This window comes from Columba livia, chromosome 3 (genome assembly GCF_036013475.1).
Source record: "Columba livia isolate bColLiv1 breed racing homer chromosome 3, bColLiv1.pat.W.v2, whole genome shotgun sequence".
Taxonomy (NCBI): Eukaryota; Metazoa; Chordata; class Aves; order Columbiformes; family Columbidae; genus Columba; species Columba livia.
In genome coordinates, this window is record NC_088604.1 from 111,872,349 (window position 1) to 111,894,309 (window position 21,961).

The 21,961-nt window shown below is 45.1% G+C and overlaps 1 protein-coding gene across 4 annotated transcripts in view; it reads right to left on the bottom strand.

The window, feature by feature from the left end:
- VPS54 (VPS54 subunit of GARP complex) overlaps window positions 1-6,046 on the bottom strand; it is a 51,385-nt gene extending 45,339 nt beyond the window's left edge. Inside the window, exons 1-2 of one of the 4 annotated variants that reach the window (XM_065059241.1) lie at window positions 5,893-6,046; window positions 5,312-5,423 (exon numbers count right to left, since the gene is read on the bottom strand). The gene's annotated coding sequence lies outside the window, so the exon portion shown is untranslated. Of the gene's footprint in view, window positions 1-5,271; window positions 5,291-5,311; window positions 5,424-5,728; window positions 5,765-5,835; window positions 5,858-5,892 lie in introns of those variants that run through there. The other 3 variants (XM_065059243.1, XM_065059242.1, XM_065059244.1) reach the window with 3 other exon arrangements.
- Window positions 6,047-21,961: the final 15,915 nt, after the last annotated feature.

The window sequence follows — 21,961 nt, forward strand, 5'->3', positions numbered from 1 at the left end:
GTATTAACAATACAAATCAGAATTTATTAAGTCAGCATCATCCCTGCAAGGTTCCTGAAGTAAGTCTCAATTTATACAGCAGAGAAACCCGTTTTCTCCTTTCTCTGTTATCTCCCTCCCAAGGGAAAATAAATCTACAAGCTACTAGTAATACCTTCAACTCAGTTGAACCAATTGACAGTTTTGATAAGTCAGCTGGTACTACAAGGGGCACTCAGGAACATGGATCTTATTGGCTCCAGCCCTCATCTAATTCATAGAATCTGCTCTCCAAACTTGATTTTGGCTTCAAATATAGTGATACCTAAGAAGAGACACTAAGCACCCAGAGGAAAGAGCCCAGGGCTTCCACCTGACCACAGAACACTGAGCAACTTCTCCTTTAAGGATTCCACACAGTCCATGATGAGCCACACTTGGATACCACTATGTACTTTTCAAGAGCTATACTATGCATCCCAAAGGTAAGGAGATATTTCTTTGTCAAAATGAGCTTTTCTTGGTCAAAATGAACAGCATGGTGAAGTCCCTTCTCCTTTTTGTGGCTTTGTCTGGGAACAACAGAGTGACATCAAAACATTTTAAAGTACCGTTTTGGTTACCCAACACCCTTTGAAACAGAAAACCACAAGAGGCCACCCACAAGTCATGCTACAGCAAAATATTTCAGATTTCTAGAAGTGGTAAATACCAGAGATACTTACACTAAGGAAAAGGACACCTTAAACATAACTAAGAGAGAAAAATGCACAAGGGATTCCTTCCAGGACCTCGACAGCCAACAACACGCTGTTATTGGTCTAATATACTTAATCTGCTTTCAAAAGTTTAGGTTTCCCACTCTACCATTATACAGATCTTTTTGTTAAATCAGCAGGATTTAACCCTGTGACAAGGAAACCATGGTATGAACAAAGTACACACCTCCTTTTAAGACAATGTGAACCAGCCTGGACTAACACAAGCTTTTAATTTATTTCAACCAGCTAATTTCTCAGACTAAAATTTCCACACTTGCCCCTGTGGCCCAAGACAGACATCCCTCTCTCAGCAGGGAAGCCCAAGAAGGTTAGCTTTCAGCAGAAATGTTTAAGCAGTTTCAGAGAATGAGGTTAAAGCTGCGGAAGCTGTTCTGCTAACTCAAGCTCTTTCTGAACATCTATTTTCATCCTGGGGTTTCAGAGCAGAAAGCAGATGAATGTCAGGGTGATGATGAGGCTCGAGTGGGAGGACAGCTATGACTTGCCCCTATGGCAGGCCATCTACATTCAGTGCACACTTCAGCATCAAACCTCCTTAAACAAGTTGGAGAAAAGTCTGTGTCTACCTGGCCAATCTGAAAGCCTCATAAGTATACATGTATTTGTATTCACAAGCACATATGTATTTCAGTGCATCCTGCACATCTTTTAATAGTATCCCAATTCTCGTGTCCCCACGCTGAGGCTGTACCTTGTCTGTAAAGTTAACGTGAGTGATGACCATATAGATGAGCCTTGCTGGGATGAAAGCAACCTCACAAGGAAGCTATATATGAGTTACCTCCATTTCTCATCAGCCCTACTTAGCCACACACGCTGTTACGATCCAGCATACCCTGTAATTCCTTGGACAGTGCTGAGCCAGACTGTGCTACTTTCTCAGCAAACTGCATAATGAGGACTGTGAAAAAGCAAAAGCACTTGTAGAGCCGAACGAGTTATGCCACCACTCTCCCCTTATATTGACTTTTTCATAATGCCATCTCAAAACCCTCTCCTCAACGCATGGCAATAGGCAAAGAAAAAAGTAATCTGACTACAAAGAAAGAACAAGACAGTTGCAAGCCCACTGCAAAGCACTGTGGGTCAACTACCAGGCCATGGTAAAACAGCATCAGATTTTCATATTATTGTATTTCAAACCATTTTCTTTTGTCCTCCCCAGCTGAAGTCACCTGAGCACTAAATTTAAAAAAAACCCAACAAACAAAACCTACACACCAAACTTTAGCTGAGCTTCACTTCTTTAAATACAAAAATCAGATCCTCTGAAAAAAATCACCCCAAAAAGCCCCATCACTGAACAACATATCATTATCTGAATGCATGTACGCGTTATTTAGAATAATTTACAAATGTACAATGCACAAACACTTTGTCAAAAATTGGAAAGCAATTTATCTCGCTATAGACAAACTATCTTAAAACTAGTATTTCACTATTATTCAGGTACTGAATAAAATGATTAAATGAAACATCTGTGATACACCCAATGTACCAAACGCAGAAACCTAACTTCCAAGTGATGAACAGTAATTTGAAATTGGAAAGCAGATTCTGTGCTGGAGGAACAGACCTTCTTACAGATATTTAGGTCATTATGCACCAAGTTCTTCCATGCCAGGGGTGGCAGAATCACACAGAAACAATTAACAAAGCAGTAAAAATATATGTCAGAAAAGAAAGTGCCTTGTGGTTAGTTTCCCACACTATCACACAAGATGAGAAATTACTTTGTACTCGTTTTTGCAGGCATCAGCATTACAGTGTGCATTATCCCCTTGGAAAATGGTGAAATATGAGCATCTTGTATAGCTCCACAGAGGCACATGCATCTGAACAAAGATCAAGAAGCCCTGTCAGGCATTTCAGCTAGAAGTCTGTCAAAAGCAGAGACTGCAGAGTAGTGACATTTTGAGGGAAGGCAGAAGAACTGCACCAGCCACAGCAAAAATCGTAACACTAAGGTCCTGACTTTACAACAGGGGTTTGACAGAAGACGGCAGCAATTCGCATCAACAGCAAGTTTCCTTGTGCAGGCTCTCCACTTGGTATCTTTATTGGGGTTAGGCTCAATCTGTTAATCTGAAACTAATTTTCTAAAAATGCGATTTTTCATGAGAATCATGTCTTTCTGAAGCCTAACCAAAGCCCTGAAAAACTGCAAGTAGCTATGAAAGAGCCAGATAAAAATATTTAGTAGTTCTGACATTATGCAAAAAGCTGAGACCAGGCATTAACCAAAAGCAGGCACAGCATACCTCATAGCAAGTCTTATCATGCGGTGTTGACACAGAATGCCAGACCACTGATGGGAGGCAGTAAATCACTCTGCAGGGCCAGTACTCAGCAAACAAGACCATCCAAACATCACCCCGGTGAGCACCAGAGGGTGCCACCCATGTCTGTTGATAGTTCTTGTGGTATTACTACCTGCCCAACAGAAGCTCAAATGAAACGGATCACCTCTATTCACATCACTTCCTTTACATCCCTCAAATAGCTTCCATTTACAAGGAGTATAAATATTCCTATAAACGCAGAAGACAGTATGGTTATTCTACATTTAGAATGCCAAAAAATAATAGGAAGGTCTTACACCACTGCATACAATAAGTGTGTAAAACTGATGGGAACTCTCTGTCATATTACAATATACCAGATATGCTACTCCAACTCTAACAACCTCTAATCTCTAACACACTCCCATGTCCAAAGTGGCTCCTTTATTTAAGAACTAGATTAATAGTTGAAATACTCTAGCTTTTTCTCTATCCAAAGATGAATATTTTGGAACATCTGATCTATAAATGGATCTGCCATTTTGGAGTACATCAGAAATATATTATAGATTCTTTACCATTTGAAAAAAAAAATACTTAGATTTTTTTTTTTAAAAACCTAGATAAGGTGGGTAAAAAAAGTTAAAAATATGGGGAAGACAAGTCTTAGACATGCTGGTAAATATTTCATATATATATATATAAAAAATATACATATATATGTGTGTATATATATACATATATATATCTCACATATATGTAGAACATACACTCATGATCACCCTTTCTCTATGTTATATTCATAAAATAAAATGTGGAATAAGCAAAACAAAGTGCTAAACAAAAATAGAAACCAAAAGAAAACTGAGTCTCCCAGCCAGATAACATGTTCATGGCCCTTCACTCTTCTTGAAAAACTCGCAGGTCCTCATCTCCCCCAAAGTCTGAAGAAGGAAAGCAGAAGTGGCCTCTACATAGAACTGCTGTCCCAAAAGAAGAAATGATACCTACATGATTCCATTTCCCAACTTCTTGCCACTCAAACTGACAAAAAGGAAGTCTGTGGTCTGCATTCTCTGCTCTCTCTAGTGGTTCCTCACACTTCTCAGGCAAACAATATTCCTGTTCAACCTTGGAAATATGCATCTGCTTCCCTTCCTGTGAAGTCTGTGCTGCCAACATGAAGGCAAAAATTCTCCACATGTGCCAACTCCTACTACAGAGAAAGACAGTACTGAAGACACAGGGACACCCAGAATGGATCCTGTTGCCAGCAAACGGGATGGGAGAGGTAGAGCTGCTCCTCAGCATGCCTTCAGACCTCACTAGTGAGGCTGCCCACACGATGCACAGCAGCTTTTGCTTAGACAGCCATAGATCTCCTGTCAACTAGTTCACTTTAGGCATTGTTTTCCTACCCAACAGAAGCACCATCCTATGCCCAGAGGATTTCAAGGGAACTATAGCTTTTGTCTACACTACAGTTTAGGAAAGAGTCACACTGGCTCTCAGGCTAAAGTAGCAACTGCTGCAGCCACAACAATTAACATACTGCAGTCAGGTTTTTTTAGTTATTTTTTCGCAGGGCCATAAAGCAGCTGTGGTTGCACAGCTGCACAGAAGTTCATAGGACGACTTCTTGGTCAGGACTCCATCAGATAGAGTAAGACGGTAAAGTCAAGACACCACCTGCACTTAGAGCTCTCAAAAGCATACATGCAAATCAGTAAGCAAGTAAATATTTTTATTTACTTTAAAAGAGGTACTTCAAATGTTTGGGATCACTCGATGGTCTGTAACAGAAATCCTAAGTACTGATAAAAGTTAAGAAAAATGGAAAAGGAAAGGAGAATCAATAAAATACTATGTCCAAAACTGGACAGTCAAATAGAGAGAAAGTTAATTTTTTGTTGAAAGTGCAAGAGATAAGTATTTTGCAAACACATATGGGTATTTCTCTAATCGTGACATACCGTCTTTGAAAAATTACAGTAAGGAAAGGTAAGAAACTACATTTGTCTATGCACACAGTTTTAGGACTGTCTATAAACCCAGGAACCACCACAATCCTAAAAAACATTTTTTGGAACCAACAAATCCTTTAGCTCTCCCCATCCCAGTCGCCATTAACATGGGTGTCACATGCCAGCATTACAGAGAAAAAACCCAAGCACCTGCCCCAAACGTTACTTTCCCACACCAGCACCAGATGCTCACAAAATCCACACCTGGCGAGCACGGCATCGCCTCGCACGGAGCCAGACGTACCTTAGCAAGGACACGCCGGGCGTATCTCGGGGAGGCCGTCGTCATATCTCTCCCTGTCGCATCTCACGGAAAACCACCTGGCCTGGGAGATGGGGGACGGCACGTCGGTGACCTAAAGGGGAGAGCCCGCATGAGGGAGGGCGGCGACCGCCGTGCTCAGGGCAGCCCAGCAAAGCCTGGCTTAACCCTGGCACTTCCACACACTCAGCGTCTCCCCGCCAGGGATGGGCACGGAGTTCAGACACCACCCGTTTCCCACCGGGGGGTTACCATGGAAATACAAAACCTAAATTTGCAGGGGAAAAAAAAAAACGCAGAACGGTGCAGCATTCCCCCGCGCCTCAAAGTTGGCGCCCCTTCCCTCACACCCTCCCTCACACCCTCCTCTCCCTCACACGGCCCCGGGCCGCCCCTCACCGCGCCCGGGCCGCAAAGACAAAGGGCACCCGGGAAAATTCAACTTTCCTGGCCGCTCTCCGTGAGATCCCCCCTCCCCCCAGCCGCGGGCGGAGGCGGGGAGGCACCTGCACCGGCGGCCTGGCAGCGGGCGGCAGGCCGGGCGGGGAACTCCCCCTGCCTACCTGCGGCGCCGGGCGGGCGGGCGGCGCGGCCTAGCGCGGCGCCAGCGCCTCCGCGGCGACACGTCGCTCCCCCCCCCGCGCAGGGCGGCGCGGCGCAGGAAGCGGCCCGAGCGGCGGCAACGAAGGCGGCGGGAGGGGACCAGGCACCGCCTCTCCCCGCCGACCCGGGGAGGAGCCGCCGCCGCGGCCGGCGGAAGGGGCTGCCCCTGCCCGCCCGCGCTTAGGGTTGCGGTTCCGTCCCCTCAGGAGCCGCGCCGGCCCGTGGGGGCGGCCTCGGAGCGGAGGTGCCGCCACCCAGACCCGGGCTGGGGGTGACTCCCAGTGCCATCCCGCGGTGTCCTGGAGCCGGGGCGCCGCCACTTAGGAGTCCCCACGAGTGCCCAGTGCTGCCATTCCAGGATGTGGGAGGCCCCGTGTGTGACTCACAACTGAAGTGCTGGCATTTGAGAGGCCCCACGAGTGTCCCACAGCTACAGCATTTCAATGTCCTCACAAGTGCCTCGCTGCCACAGCACTGCCATCGCAGGGCGTGAGGGGCCCGTGGGTGCCCCACAGCCAAGGTGTTGCCAGCTGGCAGGCCCCATGAAGAGAAGCTGCCAAATCAACATATACTGTGATTAAGTTATAAAGGGCACACCCATCATTAACCAATTGACGTGAGATAATTGCTTTCTGACCACTTGCAAAATGAGGGGATATTTTCCAAGTTTTAGATCCTTTTGCATGACGAGAGGGAGGCAGAAGATTAAGTGATACATTGTTTAGAAGCAGAGTGCTTAGTTTGTATTTAGCTAATAATTAATAGAGGTACTGTAAGTAAGAAATAATTGTAACTAACACTGTCAATTATTTCTTAATACAGATGTTCTGTATTCCAAAATTTTCAAAAATTGTAATGCATATGTAATAATTACGTGAATATAAGCAACACAACAGCATCCAGTCTTTGGAGCACTAATGAAGGATGATCCCCAGTGCTCCCCAGCACTGACAAAATAAAGAATGCTGCTTAACAGTATAATTGACTCTGCTGTTAATTTTATTTCTCCATTTTACCCGTGGATGAGGTGCTGCCATGTGGGAGTCCCCACAAGTGCCCCACAGCTACAGCACTGCCATCCTGGGGTGTGAGGGACACCGTAACTCATGGCTGAGGTGCCGCTGTTACAGAGGCACCATCACTTGAGAGGCCCCACAAATGCCCCATAGCCAAGGTGCTGCCATTTGAGAATCCCCTGAAATGGAGAAATAAACGTAACAGCTTGTAAACAATATATCACTTAATCTTCTCTCTCCCTCTTGTCATGCAGAAGGATCTGAAACTTGGAAAATATCCCCTCGTTTTGCAGGTGGTCAAAAAGCATTTACCATGTCAACTGGTTAATGATGGGTACGTCTTTTGTAACCTAATCACAGTATACATTAATTTAGCAGCTTCTCTACCCCACAAGTGCCCCACAGCTACAGCACCACCATCCCAAGGGACAAGAGTCCCCACTAAGTGCCCCACAGCCAAGGTGCTGCCATCCTGGAGTGCATGGGCTCCCACAAATGCATCCCAGCAGTGCCCTTGTTGAGGGGAGCAGGGTCTCCTCAGGGCCACGGAGGCCTCATGGCTTCCCTTGGAGCAGGCAGGGGAGGGGAGTCGCAGCAGCCAGGCTCTGTGACTGCAGCTGCTCCTGCCATGGCCGCAGCACCGCACAGCAGAGGGGAAGTTGTGCCAGGTGACCACAGTCGTGCTCAGGGACTTAAATCAGGCATCACACCCACCAGTCCCCTGGCTGGTTGCAGCTTTAGGGTGTTAACTTGAACGAACAACAAAAACACTCAAACATCCACCGGGGTGTGAAATGACCACTTCCAAAAAAGGTCTGGAATGCTTTACTTATTGGAAAACAGCTGTAAATAAAGAGGGAGTAGAAGGTGCTCCCCCTGCCCTCAATAAATTGTGATGTTGCACAACTAGGGCTGCCAGATGTGCAGGCTGTGGCTGTGATCATCTCAGGGGAGGGTCCTGGGCTGATCTCCACCATGTTCACATGCTTCCATGTGGACTGTGTATGAGTTTGTTTGGCTTTGTAGCATCAGGCCAGTCAGGGCTTCGCAGGTAGGGAAATGAGAGGGGAGTATTTGCAAGGTAGGCATCTTATGTAACTTGTTCAGACTTATATTTCGGCCTGTAGTTCTTCATCAAGCCACAAAAGATGGTGAAATACAACAACACGTTAGGTAGCAATTAAGCAATAACAGCCTCATGCCTGTTCGTGCCTTAAACACACTTAAATTCCCGGCTGTAGTACTTCGGCAGTCAGCAAAAGGTAACAAAACACAGGGAGGCTCTAATTAATTGATAGCAGGAATTCCATTTGCGTTAACGAGCAGAGGCACATGAGCACATGGCCACAGGCCCTATAAATGCACATATGTGGAAATCCACAGGTTCACACTCTGGCTCACTGCTGACTAACTCATTTCTGGGTCTGCCCCTGCACTGACACCAGACTGGTGTCTCCTCAGCTGGGCCAAACATGTTTTTCACTCCTTGGTAGTCTACGTTCACAGACCTTTGTTGCATACAATTTGTTTTGCGGGCTCTGGGCCAGGAAATCCCAAGCAGCAATCGCTGGGGTCAGGTACCTGGGGGTCACAGGGGCTCTTAGATGGCTTCTGTGAGAGCCATGCCTGACCTGACCCTTTGGCGCAGGACGCTGCTCTCCCAAGTAGCAAGCTCCTGCCTTCAGCTTTTCTCTTGCCACCTGTACTAAAGGCAACAGAAAGCTGCTGATAGCTGTTACAGCCCCTGTCACCGGTGCAGCAGGCTGGGGTTTTTACAAAGGAGAAATGAGCTGTAGATGCAGAAGAGAGAAATATACATACATATGCACATGAGAAAAATAAACGGAAGGACAAAAATACAAGAGACTTGGGGAGATGTTTTGTCCTCCACACAACCCTGCACTAAGGACATTATTTGCTGTATTCCAGACACTGGCTGTCTTGGGGAAGATGCATGTTTTGCTTGCAGTATCCCGTTTAATTCCTCCTGTCAGTTTTCAACACGGCAAAAGGCTGTGTCAGGCTAAAGATAGGCACTAGCATTGCTACCACAGGCTGTGAAAGGCTTATCTCAAAGGATAACCAGATTCAGGACATTTAAAGCAAGCAAGTAAGTAAGCCATTGTACATCCCACATCAGAGGCTGTGGTTTCATGCATGTGGATGTTGTGCTCACAGGATGAACTGCATGTGTCTGTGTCACTTTAAGGCTGTATTTTGCTGGTGCTTTGTCTCCAGCAGCAAGACCGGCACAGGTAGTCACACCTGAACATTGCTGCTGATATCACACCCCTGGGCTGCCATTTCCAGTGGGACTACTCTCCCACCTTGCATGAGCACGGACTTGAGAGCTAGGCTAAGTCGTGGCTTTTGGACCCAGATACGGAACATCCTGGGTCACAAGTATTTGCAGGACTCAATGCAGATGTGGAGTTGTGGAGCTCAAGTCAGCTGTTAGCTCTGCAGACCTTAAGACACTGCAGAAAGGAACACCTGAGAGACGCAGGTAGAAGGATTAGCAATTAGCCTTAGAGGCCAGTGGAAATTTGTGGCTGCAGTTTTCCTGCTTTCACTGCTTAATTTCAGTTTCTTAGGCCACCACATATATGGATGCACCCATGGTTTCAAATTATGAAATATTGCATAATGTCATGGAGCACAAATAAGGATTTTAAGATGCCTATCTTGTGATTACTTTACCTTTCTGGAGGCCCTGGCTGGCCTGATGCTACAAAGCCAAACAAACTCATACACAGTCTACATGGTGGAGATCAGCCCAGGACCCTTCCCTAATATGATCACAGCCACAGCCTGCACATCTGGCAACCCTAGTTGTGCAACATCGCGTTTTATTGAGGGCAGGGGGAGCATCTTCTACTCCCTCTTTATTTACAGCATGAATACAGCTGTTTTCCAACAAGTAAAACATTCCAGACCTCTTTTTGGAGGTGGTCATTTCACACCCCCGTGGATGTTTGAGTGTTCTTGTTGTTGCTGTTGTTGATTCAAGTTAACACACTAAACCTGCAACGCCTGGAGAGTTAAACCTACTGCTGTGGATCCCAAGCTTTTTTGCATCAGAATATTCCTGGCAGTTTTTACAACGGCTTTGTGACTCACAACTCACAGAGCACTGAGGTTTTCATTGCAAAGCTTATTGAAAGCACAGCTTGACATGCTTCTATGCGGATGGAAGTGCTGGCTCCTCAGCCTGGCCCACTGATAGTTGCTCCCATGTGCGTGACAGTCCAGGAGATGCTGAGGTAGGCTGAAATAGCACCATTTGCTGCTTTGCATGCGAAGGTGCAATGAAACCTGATCTCCTCTCTCACCCTGCAAGAGGTGACTGATTTATACAATGAGTTTAAAGACCTGAAAGTGTGGCACTACCAGAACAAAATACTAGTTTACTATTACTGGTACCTCTCAGGTGTTGGCTTCAGTGTCAGTGGTCATCATCACCACTGGCACACTCTCTCTGCATGCATTATACCTTTCCTAGACATGCTTTAGAAAATAAACATATACTTTCTTGTGCTTCAAAATACCACCTTTGGCTTTCTGAGGTACTAGGATTAATATCAGCTCAGCACGGCTCAAACAGTCATTTACTGGACAGCTGTAACAGCAAAAGCAGTAAAAAAAAAACCCCAAAAAACAAAACACACACACACAAACAAAAAACAAAACAACAAAAACAAACAAAAAAAACCCCAACCAACAAAAAAACATGTTAAATGTTAAATGCTTGTTAATAAGCCAAAGGGAATTTCCCTGCAGCAACCTGCAAACGTCACTCACAATATTTTCATAGCATCTTTTCCACTACCTGGCAGAAATAGAAATCTCTTTGTCTGTAACAGCCTCAGCCGTGTTCAGACTGCAGGCACACTTCTGACAAGCTCTTCATGGTGAAAAAGTGGTGGTTTGGTTTTGTTTGTTTGTTTATTTTCTTGGGGATCACACTAGTTGGAGTCTATCTATCTTCTAATCCCCAAAACATGACACAATTGCAATAAAGTGAGAGCATAACGTAAAACTGATTGCTGGATATAGATGCAGATTGCAGAAAGACTGAGTCTGCAGAATTCACTCCTGTGGAAAAAGTTAGTGACATCAGAGGAAGGACAGAGGCTGTGTTAGCCCTGCCCCCATTGCAGTTCAGGTTTGTGTTACTCGCCCTTGTCTCAGACAAATTTCCTTGGCCATGTGCGTTGAGGATGGCATTCCTGCCTTGTTGCCTGTCATTGCTCAGGGCTGGCTGGGGGTGTCCCCATGGCTCCTTCAAGCACTCTCAAGTTGAGATGGAAAATCTGGGTTTGCCCAAAGCAAATTCATTGTTTGCTGTCGGTAGTCTGACTTTCTGGAAAAGGACCCGGGAGTACGTACATAACCACTTTCCACTGGCAAAGTGACAGATGGGAAGCGAGGGGAAAGGCAAAAAGTAAGGGAGTCCCCAGCAGAGGAGCAGCTGTTTGAGAAGGGAAAGCCCTTCCCACAGCCTCAGTGGTAAATGGAGTTTCTCCTCCCTAGCCCTATGGGTCAGCCTGAGGCTGAAGGTGAGTGCTGCAGCATGGGTACCATTTTCTGTGCCTCCCTTGGATGAGCCAAGGGCTGATACACTTGCTGCTGCAATGTGTCTGGTCCTGGGCTGTAAACTGAGCAGGAGTCGAGTCCAGCTGTGCAGCAGTGCTCAGCTGCTGGGGTTCAGACCTCCAGTCTCAAAGCATCTTCACCTTAATCGGGCAGATGTCCTGCCAGATCAATCTCAGTCAGTTGCGCAGAGCAGCTTTAGAAAGAAATTATGCATCACTCACCTAGCATGAAATGACCTTTATGTGGAGCTGGACCTACCCTTCAGTTGACATTTGCCCAGGAAGTACTGATCTGGCTGAAAACCTCAGCTCTGTGTTTCTCTTTCACCAGAGAGGTACATTCAAATGCACAACGTTTAATTGTGCCAGAGACACAGGGGAAAGCCATACCTTCGAAGTGACCTTTTAGCCAAGCACTTCCCCATGACCTTTAATGTTTTTCAGTTGCAATGAAGAGAGTCTTGTTATCTGCTCACACAGGGTAAGTAAAAAATTGTTTGATTTTCTACCTTAATTGTTTGATTTCTACCTTGTGCTTCATTGACGTTATCTCTGAATTAAATGTTGTTACTGTTCTGCTGCATTTTCTATCATCAGCAAAGCCCTCTGTTCCCCTTGGGAAGAATAAACTAATGCTCTGTAATATTTATGGACCAGAAGGAAAGGGTGACAGACGTGCAGTTACCTCCTGCTGCATGTTTTTCTGACTGTCATCTTTTGGTTGAACACCACAGTGGTAGTAACAATGCCAGGCCAGCCCGATATCTCTTTCCCCTCAGACTAAAGGATACTCCGGGGGTGATTTCTAGTGACTTTGAGAAGAAAGGCTGGCTTAAGCCATAACAAACTTCCTCCAGGCACACAGCATGGCTGGTCTTGTGAACTCTTGTATTCACAGCCTGAACATGCTGATGGATCCCTGCAGATAAGAATGGCCTTTTCTTTACCAGTAGTGTTTGGTGGGGACATTGTGAGTCAGTCAACCATAGTTCACTTGACCATCTACCTCTTCGAGTACAACTTATGTCTGTAAAGTGTGCTTTTACGGTAAGTCTTCTGACTGTAGCGTTATCTCTACTTCTGACTGATTGCCAAGGGCCACGTTGGCTTTGCAGGAGCATGTGACTCAGCACTGCCAGTGTGTTATAGTGCCATAACACTATACATAGTGACATAAACCGACAAACATTCCTGTGCATATGGGACATAGTCCTACGAAGAGTCTCCTAGGTAAACAACTCCAATCCCCAGTAGTTTCAGCCAGGAAATTTTTTCTACCGCTACTTTTTCAGATACATGAGTTAAACTGGCATTCTTGAAAGACAACAAAAGAATGACAGGGTTTTTTACTACACTCAGGCTGGTTTGGGAGTCTCTTGTGGAGTCTTCCTGGAAACAAACAAGGGAAACAGTGGAGTTTGTGATGTAGAAAAACAGTAAAAAGATCAAAGTAGCTCAACATTTTCCCAGATATGAGAGAATGCAAGAGGAAACAAAAAGTAAGGAAATGTTTACTACTGCTCGGTGGCAGAACTAGTAGCCAAGTACTGTAAAAGCTGGGTAATCTCTAGTAATATTTGGGCTCCTTTCCTTGGATGCTGTAGTGCTTTAGAAGGTCTCTGCTTGCAGGGCCCTGGTACCACCAGCTTTCAGAAACTTTCAGAGAAAACCCTTGCTCAGCTTGTACTACAAGTGAAAAGTGAAAAAGGTTTTGGGATCCATAAGGAATACGAGGGAAAATAATGATTATATGTAACTAGAGGGGCAGGTCCCCCAGGAACCCTTGGAGGAAGCAAGGGATATAAAAGAAATACGTAAAATAATAAACACTGCAGATAAAGCAGATGGAGAGTTTCTGCTCTCCTTGTTTTCAGTGATGCGAAGGGATATTAAAACTGAATTTTTCATGCCAATAGTGGGGAAAACATTTCCATGCCTTGTGTAAGTAAGTGGAGCATAGCACTCAATACCACAAGAAATGTTTCAAGACAGGAGCTTAGAAAGATGCAGAATGGGATGGCAGTTTTATAGGGTGACATTAGCAGCTTTCAAAATGAACACTTATGACAATTTTGAAGGTTATTTTTATCATGTCAACCAAATGCTATCTACTAGCTATCTACATAGCTCAGGATCAGAGCCATGTAGAGAAGACAGATGACTGGCCCACCTCTGCACTCATGGGCCATCACCTCACATGCTGTAACCTTGCTAGAGACAATATACAGGGCAGGATGGGTATCTGATCTGACTCTGGAGAGCAATATCCACATTTTCCTTTGAAGGTGAGAATGAGCCAGGCCACTACTGCCTGTGTGAGAAAGGGCCTGCAGGAAGGAAAAGTGGCTGGATCAGGGTAGTGGACGTCAGTGGCTCTGTCTAGGACAGTTTCTTTGTAGACTCCATCAAGACACTGCCACAGTGTAAGAAACACCTATAAAAGAGGGATATGAAATATCTCCCCTTGATTTTAAATGATAAGGCGTTTATTTCTCTATGTCTGCAATGGCAGTGGAGCTCCTCCTGGCTTTAAGTCATTCCTGAGCACATGCTGCAGACATATCTGCATTTAACCCAGTTTCTTCTTGGTACTGCCAGCCTCCACTAAAGACTCTGCATAAAATTAAAAGCTCTTGCTTCTGTATCTGGAGTGAGCACTTTTTATCAGATAGCAGCTTATTCTGATGGAGTACATTAATACGTGAGTCATCACAGGCTCTGGCTTTTTTATGTCAGCTTTCTAGGCTAGCTTTGTTACGTACAGTGTTCCCTTTGAATTCAGCCACTGCCACCCCGACATTACAAAAGGAGGGATTCTAGTAGGGTGCTTTCAGGGAAGCGTAATGAGTCTGGTCCAAGAAATGACTCCAGTATCATCAACCATGGACTCAAACAGAGCTTTGCTTTTAAATTAAATGGTGACACAAGAAGCTATTGAAAAACACAACAGGAGATTTTCCTGTTTGGCAACAAGGAACCACAGTGTAAAAACCAGGCCTAATATGTATAGAATTCACCTATAGCATTTATTTACATCATCCATGGGCATTAAGATGCTTTATCAAGGCCTCCAGCTTTGCTAGGTGTAAGTAAGACTTCTCCTTTTGCAGCCTGTAGACTCCTTCTCTAATCCTGCTGCTCTTTGTGATGCTTCTGAAGAAGTTCCAATCTCTCTCTCATTTCTTTTTTCTGTTTACCTTTCACCCTGAGTGTCTTCACCAGTCTGACCCACACCTTTGTACTGCTGACAAATATTTAAATCGCTTTTAGTAACATCCCTCTCCCTGTCTGCTTCCACCATTAGGCTTGAGTACCTACCATCTTGATCTGACCAGCTCCTCAGCAGTATTTGATGTTAAACCTCCTGACCACTGTAGCAAAACACAGCCAAAAATCAATTATTTTCCTTCACAGACCTCACTGTTTCCAACAACCTTCATGTCCCAGGAGCAGCAAAACATCTTGAGGTTACTGGATTTTAGTGTATTAGGCACTGTCTGGAAAATGGAGTTTTGTGCCTGCAAGCAAGCAGACAATACACAACCCAAATGTTTTAAAAACTACATTTCCTAAGTGCATCCTTTTCATCTGACCATGCGTGAGAGGAGACGCTTGGCTCTTAAAGGACTCCAGGAACATGTGTCTGCTGGAGCTGCCATCCCACAGCCATGCAATAAATTTCTTTTCATAACACAAAAAAGGGTGTCAGAAACTCCCGTCCTGTACTCCCACCTTTTTTCCATGTTACCTCCATCTGGAACAATTCTTTCTGGCCTCTCAGTCTGCCTTTACTCAGGCAAACTAAAAGCTCTTCTTTCTGAGATTACTTGTGAGTCAAAATGTGCCATTTCAAAGCAAGTGATGACATGAAGTGAGAAAAAAGACAAGAGTACAGAAAAAGCAGAGTGAGCTGGTGATGTCTAAAGAAGATACCAAGCAAGCAGGGCAGAGATCTTAGGGACGTGCAGACTCATCAGTTTGATTCTAGTTTTACCACAGGGTTCAGTACAGATTTCATTTCAAAAATCAGATAAAGGCCCTGAATTATAGATGGTTTTAGACTTCACTCTGCTCTAGGTTGCAAGGTCCACCAGCAGAGGGGGTGCAGCCACAGGAATCCCAACCAAGTAATGTAGAAGTGTCTAAGATAACTTGTTGCAATCTTAGGTATCACAAACCTTTGTACATTTGAAAATTTTACAGCTGTAGAAGTACCATGAGCATGTAGATTAAATCGAGGAACTGGCACAGTGTCACCTCACAGCAAGCTACCCCAGCCTGAACGGTGCTGCACGCATCGCTGCCTCCGTCCCCCTCTGCCCATCACTGACATTGGCTGGCAATACCAGGGATTAAAGTAGATAGGGACCACAAAGATGTGTTGTTTTTTTGTTGTTGTTGTTGACCCTTTTTTTTTTTTTTCCTGTAAGGGCATGATTTTGTAGAAACAGGTAATAGCTGTTATTAGGAGAACTATCTGCATGGAAAACATCAGCGTGCCTTTAAGCACACAGTTCATCTTCGCTTCTCTTACCCTGCTTCTACCCTAACACAGCTTCAGCATGACTATTAAGGTTTAATTTAGGTCTGATTTACTTCCAGCAACCGCTTTGTATTACAGCAGATGGCAGCCTTTCCCCAGATTTCCAGAAAAGAAGAGTACCTGGATTTCCAACAATACATGTCTTTTCTTGTCTCCTACTGTCTGCTTGCTACCAGCAGAAGCCTTGGTAGGAGTGGAGCAACTGGAGCAAAGCTAGAGACAGAAACAAGACTGAAATCACCTCCTTGGATTTGCAGGGCTTGGCTCCTCATCAGAGGTCTGATCAGCTGTTGCACCACCTCTTTATTCATCTAGGACCATGTTTCCCTTCCAACTCATATCAGAGTTCAAGATCACAGTAATTAAAAATTCACGCTAATTCATTTCTTCACCTTGACAACAACACATAACAGAAAATACATCATGCTTTGTGGGTAGTATGTCAAAATCAAAGTGACATTTTTCAGTGCTTGACTCAATAAGATGCTCGTGTCATATTAAAAAGCACCTCTGTTAAAAGACCTACAGCAGCTGGCTGAATAAACTGTGGTGTGGGCGAGGCCTCAGATTACTTCATCTGCTGGTGACTGTTCAAAAGAGCCTTACATATGCTCTGTGGATTCACCCAGCCCTAAAAAGCAAGGAGAGAAGTGATCAGTACTCTTCTGTCCTGCCCCTTTTTGTGCCCTGCTCTTAGGGCCAGAACGGGAATGCTTACTGGGATGAGTTTTTTTTGTGATGACCAGAGGCACAGCAAGCTCTAATGCCCTCTACACCCTGTGGAAGCATCTCTTGTCGCCACATGGCAACTCCCTTGTCCATGCTGCGTTTTTTATACCTACACAACTGGTATTAATCAGTCCTGGTGCTCTGTTTCATAAGGACAAGAGAGGTGCAAAGATGTTTTCTTCCAGGAGATTGCTCCTGATGCAAACACAGAAGAACACAGCTTTACTTCTATGTAGGCTCTACCTTCAATTTCTACTTTTTATCCTGCTTCTGTTCTCACAAAATATGTTAATAGCATCCAGATGCTTATTAACATGTTTCATACTAACAACCAGAGACAGGAAATACAGGCCAGATGAGGAAAAGAACAGCTTAAACAATAGTTAAGAGAGATGAGAGGAATTCAGAGTCAGCAAGGCTGAGTAAAATTTACTCTGGAGCCTTCAAGAAACCAGTCAAACAATTGCCAGTGAATAATTTCATAAACTCCGTGAGACAGGAGAGGTCCCACAGGACTGGAGAACCTATTAGCAGTATCTAGGGGGACATCCAAATATAGCATTAATTAATCTTAAAGACCCACATGATCCTAAAGCAACTGCTGTGTGCTTACAGCAACAAGCCATGTCTAACCAGCTCCATTTCTCTCTTTGATAAGGCATCTGGTCTGGCAGCTAGGAAAGGGAAGTGACACGTGCTGTATCTTCACTTGAATAACGCCGGCTCATGCAGCCACCAAAGGAAACAGTCTAGACAACGTTACTACAAGGTGAACATGCGAGTGAGTTGTTTATGCTCAAGGTGTAATGTTCATCATATCCCCGGCTCGGTGTGTCCCTGACAGCCACCACCGCGGGAACACTGACTCCCGAAATGTGGGTGAAGAGGCAGGAGGGTGCGTTTCTGTGTGTGTACAGGGATGGAAGATGCAGGGAGAAAGAGTTACTTTCACACAGGAAATCAATGTCAGCAAAAAATGACCCCAATTCCCTATGTTATACTCAAAGTCTTGGCATTCATGATCATATTTTCCTTACAAGACATGCGCACCACCTACCTCCAGTGCAGCTTTTAATGAAAGAAACACTTAAAATACTCTTCTGACAACCAACCCAGCCTGCAGAGACTGTTGCAGACTGCTGCTTATATCTGTCCCTCAGAGGAGTCTTTTCATCCTTTTAAAAGCTGCCCTCTTATTTCCCAGCCCAGATCTGGCTAACTAGAAGTCTTGAGGCCATTATACTGCAGCTTGCCCATCTTCCTGGCTGCATTCATTATTAATAGCTCATCATTAAATCTTAATAAATTGAATAGCAGAGGCTTAAGGCTTGTTAAGCACCTTTCCTCCCTTTTTTTCCATCTAGGTCTATTTGTTGGACGAGTTCATTTGGTGTCATGCAGGGGAAGCCATCGATCGATAACAGGTGTTTCTTTTGCAGAAAGTTGCAATGCCTCTGTTTCCAAACTGTGCATAAGTGCTTAGAATACAAAATCTTTTGTGTTGGGCTGTGTTGTTGTTGTTTTTTTCTAATTTAAGAAAACAAAACAACCCCCAAATGGTAAGTCAGTCTTTGGTCTCAACTTGCTCTTCAGTTTAACTTATTAGAGTGTTAGAGTGGGAGCTGATGAGTTCTGGCTTCTTTCATCAGCGAGTTGGTGTCACGGGGAAGACAGGAATAGCCTGGCTGTGTAAAGCCTGCGTAGGCCCGATCCTAATGCAGAAGAGCGGTGAATTGAGGATGCTCCAGGGGAAGCACAGACACCTGTGGCAGGGAGGGAGCCTCTCCATGTTTTGGAGGGCAGCAGTTGCTCTACCCCGATTGCAGGGGTGCACGGCCCCACTGCCAACAGGACTAATATTTGTTTGCATAGGGTTGTTTTGGTGTGCGCAATCCCTCTCACCTTGTGGTTAAAACCTGAAAGAAGGACTCTGTAGAACATCCAAATTGTCGAGTGTTTGAGGCTCAGGCACCCCAAACTGAAATGCTTCTCAAATAGGCAGAAATGTACTGAAACAAAGAACTGTCAGGATACTTTTCCCCACTGGAGAACACGGATAGTCTTTGGAGGGGCATACAGCATGCAGGACATGGGCAGGAGCCTTCTGACTTCACTCAGTGAGTAGAGGGATTCAAGAAGGACATGGCAAAGTTGAAGACAGATCAGAGAACAAAAGCAAGAACCTAGAAGTCTGCCAAGCACAACCTACAAAGAAAGATCAGAAGGTTGCATTGGCATAAAGAAGAAAAGGCTGAGAAGAGACATTCTCACAGCCTTCAGAGGCTGCTAGGAGGAGTAATTAAAAACTATTGTCTCCACATCCTCTGGGGAGGCAACAAGCAGTAATTTGCTTAAACTTTCATTCTGAGGGGCTCTAAGTTCAAGATGAAGAGCAATTTCTCACTAGGAGGATAGTTGAAGGTAGGAACAGGCCACCCGGAGAGGTCGTGTATTCTCCATTAATTGGCAGATTTTGGAACGGTGAGGGAGACGAACACTCACAAGCAGGATTTGGGTAGAAATGACTCTGGCATAGGGCAAACTAAGGTGGGAGAGGACTTCCATAGATCCATGATTACAAGCAATGCATTTTGAAATCAGCTGATACAAAGAAGCTTGCATCTAAAACTCATGAAAACCAAGTTTGATACGACGTGGGAACCCTTATTAGTTTCCTTTTCTTTTTTCCCTTGAAATAGTAGGGAAATTCTAGAGGCACTGAGATCTGGTACTCAAAAGAGAGCCAGAACTACAATTTTAGACTAGCTCATCTGACACCTATACTGAGCAAAATAACGAGGAAGTGGATCAGAGCTGACACGTAAATGACAAATAACATGATGCCAATCAACGTGGGTATTTTTGGAAGAAAAATTCACATCTGGCAAATTCACACCTGCTTTTCTCTGAGATAAGAAGTTTGGCAGAAAAAGGGCAGTGGAGTTTCGTAAGACATTTGACTCAGTACAGAATGACGTTATGATTAAAAGATTAGCACTCTCCCCTATCAGAAAGGGCCATGTTAAATGCATTAGCTGACGGCTCCCCGGTGGAGGCTTTGCCATGGATGGGACAGAATTGCCCGGGAGGTGACTGGACCTGACAGCACTTCGCATTGCCACTCAGGATCTGGGAGCAAACACGAGATGATCGCTGACAATACAGATACAGGATGTAAGGATCAGCCAGGTGGCAAGCTGGGCCCTGGAAAGTCATTTAGAAACCGCTGCTGCACAGAACATGCTCGATGGACTGCTGGTTTGTTTGAGTTCCAAGAGCAAACATGGGTTAAACACCCCTACCCTGGGGCCTCCCACAGCTGCTCTTCTCTTCCTCCGCTGTGCCCTGGGGAAGCCAACCTCTGACATCCCACGTTTATACTTCTGTAGTGTGAATTAGCCCCCTAAATTACAGTCTGAAAGATTGTTTGAGGCCAGCAGAGCCTCTTGTGTAATACTATTCAAAATCTTTCACTGCAGAAACATAAATACAGCCTGGCTTTATTAACCGTTAGCCCCATAAAGATAAAAACACAACAAGATGCAGACACACATGGTCTATAAATATATTCACGCTGTTGTGAGGAGCACTAAACCCAGGCCCCCACAGTATGAAAACCTGTGTATTTGGCAATATTGGTTCAAGGACAGGGAGGCTGGGGTGTTTTTTCCTTCAGGGCTGGCACGGTCTCCAGTCAAGCTCCCCTTTTGCAAAGGTGCTTTGCCCAGCTCCGGCGGTGGCTTTCACTGCCAGGAGCTGCCAAGGAGTGTGACATGAGCACTGATTCATCGATGCCCAAAGGCGCTCGCACACACCTTCTGCTTCTCCTGCTCGAGAACAGGCAGAGTGAGATTTCCAAGTGATAAAGAGTGACGCTGGCAGAATTGCTGAGTAACACTGAAAGCACCCGGAGCAACGGTGGAGCCGAGGTCTTGGGCATCACTTACCCTGTCTCTCCGGAAAGCTGCTCTGAAGCCACTTTTAACATGAATAAGTGAAAAAGCATTAAATATCCGTGCTCCATGTAATTTTGTGGCATTTAAAAGACCTTCTGATTGATTTAGCTCTCCTTTAGATGTGAAGCAAGCTAATTAAATGAACTGAGGCCCCAGCAACTTTGCAAAGCCTGAGACCGGCTTTGCCCAGCCAGACGCTGTGACCACAGCCTGCAGGGAGGTGCCTGCGTCCCTGCAACCCATCTTGGACAAAGCTTGTCCTGCAGCAGTGGTGGAGGGTGGCATCACAGGTTCGTCCCAGGATGGGATTCATGGACATGTCACCAGTCCAGGGCAACACTCCACAGAAAGACCGGCTGGGCAGGTAGGACCATAACATCCAAATCCCCTGCAATTTGGAGCCTTTCATCCCCTTTAAAGTCACATTTTGGTTGGTTGTCCAGACAAAATGAAAGCAAGCATGCCTGCATTGCAGCCCTACAGAGACTTTTGGAAATGTTAGCCACTGTGCCAACTGGAAGCACAGGCCAGAAAGAAAAAGAGGCAAATTAATAAGCCAGGTTGTCTCTGTGTTGCTCAGGGCTAACAGAACAGATGATGGCATCACTGGAAGCTGTGCTTGCTTTTAATTGTCCTCATTCCCCTGAATAACTAATTCTCTCCTCCTCCCACACAACAGGGGGAAAAAAAAAAGCATGGGCTTTTTGGAAAGGATGAGTTGACTCAATTCCTTTGCTACAGCGCATGACAGCGAGCTGCAGTTTTTAGCTTTGCATCCAGGCAAGTTTAGAATATCGCTGCATGCATTTGTTTTGTTTAAAACCTTCTGGGATCAGCTAAAATTATTGTTTTGGAAAGAAGAGGAGATGGAAGCACTAAAGGCTTTGTGTCATTCAGCTCCTAAATTGCAGCCAACCAAAAGGAACAGTACAGGTAGATCCCATTTGTGAGGCAGTTGTATTTAAAAAGTTATTTTACAGGTATCAGAGTGCTGAGGTGTGGGAGGTGCTGGGGCTTCGTGAGATCTGAGCATCACCCTTCTTGTGGCTGTTTCCCAGGAAAGCACTGCTCCTCCTTTATCCTTTACCAGCTCACATTTCCATCATTTTCCAGGAGAAACTGAAGGGTTACCCTATCTTGGCTGAAGAACGGATCACGAAAAAACCCCAAACCACACTTTGTAGGGCCTG